The sequence below is a fragment of the Heliangelus exortis genome, chromosome 8, assembly GCF_036169615.1.
Source record: "Heliangelus exortis chromosome 8, bHelExo1.hap1, whole genome shotgun sequence".
NCBI classification, from domain to species: Eukaryota; Metazoa; Chordata; class Aves; order Apodiformes; family Trochilidae; genus Heliangelus; species Heliangelus exortis.
This window is the reverse complement of record NC_092429.1, coordinates 420,553-426,552: the sequence shown is the minus strand read 5'-3', so window position 1 is coordinate 426,552 and position 6,000 is coordinate 420,553.

Sequence of the window (6,000 nt, the reverse complement as noted above, 5' to 3'; positions counted from 1 at the left end):
CAGCCTCCCCGGGAAGAGCATTTGGGCAGGGTGTTTGGGTTTGAAATTTCAAGGGTGAAAAAAAGGGTGTTAAAAATACCCAGCTAAAGCCTGCTCAGTCTCCCAGCATAAATTACACAGTTGCTTAATATTATTTACAAGTGTAAAAAATGTGCTTATAACATTCAGGCAAATGTAGCAAACATCCAAATGCACATATTTGATAGATCTCTCAAAGAAAACAAGGTATGTACTGGTATCCATGACAACAAAGCCACTAAGATCCACGAGTATGTGAGCGAGATACTGTTTAACATTATGTAAATTTTACAAACCCTGGTGCTGCTCAGGGCAGAGTTTGGTGTGCATACACACTAAGTTTAGTGCCTTTCCCCAGCCAGGCATTGTGATGTTTAGTGGCCACAGTGCTGGGGGGTTCATCAGGGGACAGGAGCCCCTGGGCTGGCAGCAGGAGGGGCAGCCTCAGCACCCCAGCTCTGTAGGAAGGCAGGAGAGAGATTGCACTGAGCTGGGGGGATGCCAGAAGGGCTCTGCATCCCCTGCATCTCATCCTGCATCTCTGCATCTCATCCCCTGCATCCCTGCATCCCCTCATCCCTGCATCCCCTCATCTCCTGCATCCCCTTATCTCCACATCCCCTTCATCCCCTCATCCCTGCATCCCCCCATCCCCTCATCCCTGCATCCCCTTCATCCTCTCATCCCTGCATCCCCTCATCTCCTGCATCCCCCCATCTCCTGCATCCCCTTCATCCCCTCATCCCCTCATCTCCTGCATCCCCTCATCTCCTGCATCCCCTTATCTCCACATCCCCTTATCTCCACATCCCCTTCATCCCCTCATCTCCTGCATCCCCTTCATCCCCTCATCCCTGCATCCCCTTATCTCCACATCCCCTCACCACCTCATCCCCTGCACTGTGGGAAGGAATGAGGGTACCTGTGAGCTCTCCTGGAGGGTTCTTTCCACACTCAGCTCCTCTCTGGTCCATCAGTGCTTGCTGACAAACCACACCAGTTAGGTTGGTCACCTCTGGACTGGTGCAGCCACAGCAGCCCCCCAGCAGCCCTTCAGCTGGTGTCCCATGAGCTGCACCTGCAGGAGCCAGAGAGGAGGAACAAAGACAAGTGCAGATGTGTGCAGATGTGCAGGGCAGCAGTGACACCAGGACCTCCTGCAGTGCCTGCAGCACACGGTGTCTGCCCAGGCATCCCAGCACAGAGCAGCCCCAGGCACCAAGGGGCCCCAGCAGTGCTGCCAGCACAGCTTTCCTGCACACCTGCCCACCGTGGGGTTTTTTCTGGATGTGGTTTAAGGGTGAAGCCCCACACAGTGCTGGCTGCAGGTCTGGTCTTCAGGAAGGGCTGGAGGTCAGGCCTGGCCAGCAGCTTGGACATGCTCCCCACCAGCATGGAGAGGACTCAACATGCTGCTGCCTGCCAGGCAAGGGACAAACTTCAGGGTTTGCCAAACCAATTTTTGGGGTAAATAGTTAATTCTATTGCCTCAGTTTCATAATTCTTTCTGATGTAGCAAATTTTCAAGAGCAGAAGTGAGTAGAAAATGTGTGGCTTTGGGAGAGCAATGACAATGCCCTTTGGAATGAGGGACACTGGGTAATGCTCTTGAGTCCGGTTCCTCTCTGAGAGGGCCTTTGGGGGCTTTGGTTGTTTTTAACCCCCCAAATAGCTTTTCTGTGTCCTGAGGAAAAGGCAGTGGGGACCCCTGCCCTCCGGAGCACTCTGCTGTCACCTCCCCGGGCTCTGCAGAGCGGTGACACCAGCGGTGATTTAACAAAGGCACAAAAACAGAACGATTTGTGCCTAGGGGTGGAAACCACGTAAGCAAAATGTCATCAGAGGGCAAAGGCAGCAATTCCCACTCCGGAGAGCAGGTCCGTGATGGAAGGGCTGGCACGGGGACCGGGAGCCCCTGGGTGCTGAGGAGCAGGAACTGGGGGGCACAAGGGCATCTCCCGAGCATCCCTGCAGCTCTCAGCAGCCCCTGCCAGCCCGGGGGGAGCTGTCCTGTCCCCCTCCTCCCTGGGGACTCAGCATTTAGCACAGCACCAAGTCATTTATCCTGCAGCAGTAAAGTGCATTACCCAAGTGATTGTATTCCTGCACTAAAGTGTCTGCACCTTAATAAAAGCCCAGCTGAACTACATATGGAAAAGGTAACACTGCACATTTCTCTTCCCCCCCCCGTATTCTTTTATAGCCTCCATTTGCTTTTGTTCTCTCTCTCTTTTTTTTTTTTAATCCTTTTTGCTTTTATGTTTGCAAGTGATAAATTTTCCCATGTTTTACATTTTATACATAGTTTATCTCTTTATTTTGCACTCATTTTGCATTGAAAATGGAATGAGTCTTTAGAATAATACAGCTGATATTGGATTTTTAAAATTGCTGTTGGGTATGTACAGCATAAGGTGGTTATCTGATCTCTAACTTAATCATGTGAAAATATTGCTATGGGGAAAGCTGGCTAGGTAACAATGAGACCCCCCTGCTTCCACAAAATTTATTTAACTATAAATCCATTATAAAGCGTTAATACAGATTTGTCTTACTTTCTGTCCCATTCAGGTCCAATTTATTGCACACCATTACTGAATTCACACCAAAAATGAATTCCTAAATGTACAGTCCCCACGCAGGATGCTATTTAAGCTTATCAAGACACACTGCTGCACTCGGGAGTTACCACAGCCAGGAAAAAGAAACAAAATGGGAGGGTTTTTGGAGTTCAGAAGTTGAGACTCAGGGGTGAGAACCCAAACCACCCTGGGACTCTCTGCTCAGCCCTTGCATGGGGAAACAGACCCACACAGTGCTGACTGCTCTTCTCAGCAGCCCTGCTCACTGCCTTAGCACACGGAATTATTTCTCTGTGCTGGATTTGAAGCCTCCTCCCCCAGACCCGCCCTGGGCTGAGCCCTCTGCAGAGAGCCCTGACAGAGCTGCCCAGCCACCCCCCGGGCAGCTTCCACCAGGAGAAGCCCAGATGGACAAATCCATAGGGACAGGAGGGAAAGGAGAAACTTTGTGAAAGGAAATTCTCCCTTTCGAGACATTTTTATGCTGATTTGTTTTTACACTTACCTGAAGGGTCCGATATACGAAGCTGAAGAATTCCATTTAAATAATGTGAACCTCTGAAGTGCTTTCTCCCGTTCCTAACCCACCCTAAAATGAATTTTGGAGGCATTTGTGTCAGGCTGAGGAAGCGAGCAGGGAATCTTTATTTTCTCTGAAACCCATCACTCCATTTTTCATTAGTTTATCTCCACAGGACCATCAGAATATCCATGCACTAAAGGCAAATCCAGCCCATCTGCTCCGTTTCCTCAGGTGCTGGAGGTTCTGCAGGGAAGGTGATAAACCCCCTCAGCTGGTAGCTAACAAGCACAGGACCTCAGCAAACCATCCTGCAATGGTAGTTCTTGCTTTGAAGCTTCTAGCTAATAACATCAAATGTAATTAATTATTTTCTCAATTCTTCATAGTTACAGTATGTGGAAATTTGTGGTATTTATCACAAATATTGGTTGCTGACAGTGGCTCAGATGGTCAGATATTTCCCAAATCATGCAACACCAGAACTCTGTATTCTATGTCAAAGAATCAAGTGAGATGCAAATTGAAACGTAAGATTTTCCTCTGTAATGTACAATAAAAATTCAATGGTTAGCAGTTGATACAAAGCATATAAATATGTTTTCAGATAAGTACAACAGCTATGAAATCAGGAATCAGTAAGTTATAATGCTTTCCAGCACAGTACTGATGAACTCATTTTTCTGGCACATATGAAATAACTAGCTCATTTTAATTCTTTATAAATAACAGATAACAGCTTGAGAGGCATGCTCCATGCAGTTCATTTTTATGGCTCTGTTTCCTCCACAGTTGATGCTTCCATGACATCAGGGTCGGGAGGAGAGGGTGTATTATGCATTCTTTCTTGCTTTCCTCCTCTCTGCTCCTTTGTAATGTGGCTATCACTTAAAAATAAAAAAACAGTAATACTAAAAAAAAAGCAGCAATTTAGTGCATCAGAGTAGCAGTTGACTGATGTGGCCAGAGATCATGTCACCAGTAACTTTTGTGCAATTTATTCCCTTTATCCACGCCTCCCCTCTTTGCTGCTGCCTCCCAATCATTGCTCCCACCAGGCATTGTTTTCCTATTGAGACAGCAACTAAATGAGCTGAGAATTAGATCTCTATTGCATCAGCTGTGGGCACTGCAGATATTACCAACACATTAAAAGAGACATTCAAATGAAACAAACAAGAACATATTCTTTCCTCTCCCAGAAATTGATCCTGACTCCACCGTTTAGTGGCTGAGCAGCGTTCAGGAGAGGAGCTTTGTCACAAACAAGCTGTTGCATGAGATCATTAACTCAAATAAGATTATGCTGCTCTATAATTTCATTTTTCTTTGGTCTTAGAAGATTGACTAGGCTGGAGAAGGATGGATACTTTGTTCTGGCAACACTTGAAGGCTCTAAAATGTAGACATCTTGGTTGTTATAAAAAAATTGTACTTTTGCATACATGGAAGGCTCACCAGGCCCCCACGCCAGGCCCAGGGACTGTCCCTTGTCCCCTGTCCTATCCATCCTGTCTGCATCCTTTGGGGGTTTCTGCCCTGGCAAGATCAGCTCACAGGAATCCACACAAACAACATGAAAAAGGAATAGATGCAACAAATGGTGCTGGGGACACCCTGGTGGCAGCTGCTCTCGTTAGCATCAGTCAGGATTTTGGCACCCAGGCTGCTGCAGTCCCTGGGACACCCTTCTCATGGCAGCACCTGTGTAAAGCCTCCCATTTGTCCCCACTTTGGAAGCAGGTAGGTTACACATGGGTGCATTTAATGGAGGGTTTGGCCCCACCCCAGTTGCACCCATGGGTGGGAGGAGGCTGCTCCACGTGCCTCACAATACAGCTGGGTCTCAGGGCAGGGGGATGTTACAGCCTTTGCCTTGTTGGTATTTTGATGAGTCACAGAATGATGCTTCCCCCCACCCCCTCTGTGTTGGCTGTTCAAATACTTTGAGACAGTCAGAATATTCCTGCAAGTGATTTCCAATCCAGTGATGAGGAGCTGAGTTAAAACGTGACAAAACTTCTGGGCTCATGTTGACTTTGGAAGTTTCAGTCTTTCCATCAGAGCAGAAATCACACTACCTGGCCAAGTGCTGGCAGCAGCTCACTCCCAGCTGATCCAGCACCCAAGTATTAGGCAATTAAATTTGTACTTCGTGTGGTTTCCAGCAGAACTTTGCTCTTCTCCACAGTTTCTCCTCTCTGCTTTCCCTTTCCCATTCTGCCCTTTCCCAGCACCCCAGGCAACCCCAGTCCTGCTCCCTCCTCCTCTCACCAGGCAGCTCCTTTTCCCAGGCCTCAACCTGAGAACATCTGCCCTGGAAGCTGCTCCAGCCCCAGGACAGTCTCCTCTCTGCAGCAGGCCAGGAGCTGAGGGTAAGGATTGGTGGGACCCTGTGTGTCCCCCAGGAAGAGCAGGACACCCTGTCCTGGTGGCCTGAGGAGCCCCCCCCTGACACTCTGTCCCCACCTCCCCCATCTCACCCTGCCCACCTGCCAGTACTGTAATTAAACATGGAAAGGCTGCAAACCCAAACCTCTGCAAATATTTGCTGTAATGTTTAGTGAATTCTCCCCAGCTGTGTTCACCCTGCCTTTGCACTCCCCTGCTCCCAGCCCTGTCCCAGCAAAGCCTCCCAGCCCTGTCCCACCAGGCACTGGGTTCCTCCTGCTGGGCTGGGGGTGCTCAGGGGCTGCACAGCCCTTTGGAGAAGGGGAATCCTTTGGAAAATGGGAATCCAGATTGTGAGTACCTGTCCCAGGCTGGGGCTGCACTCTTCTGCTGGGCTGGGCTCAGCAGGGAGGGTCCCAGCATCCCCCCCCTCCCCTCCCAGGACACTTGATGTCACGGATGTCACCCGTGTGTCACCACCATCCAGGC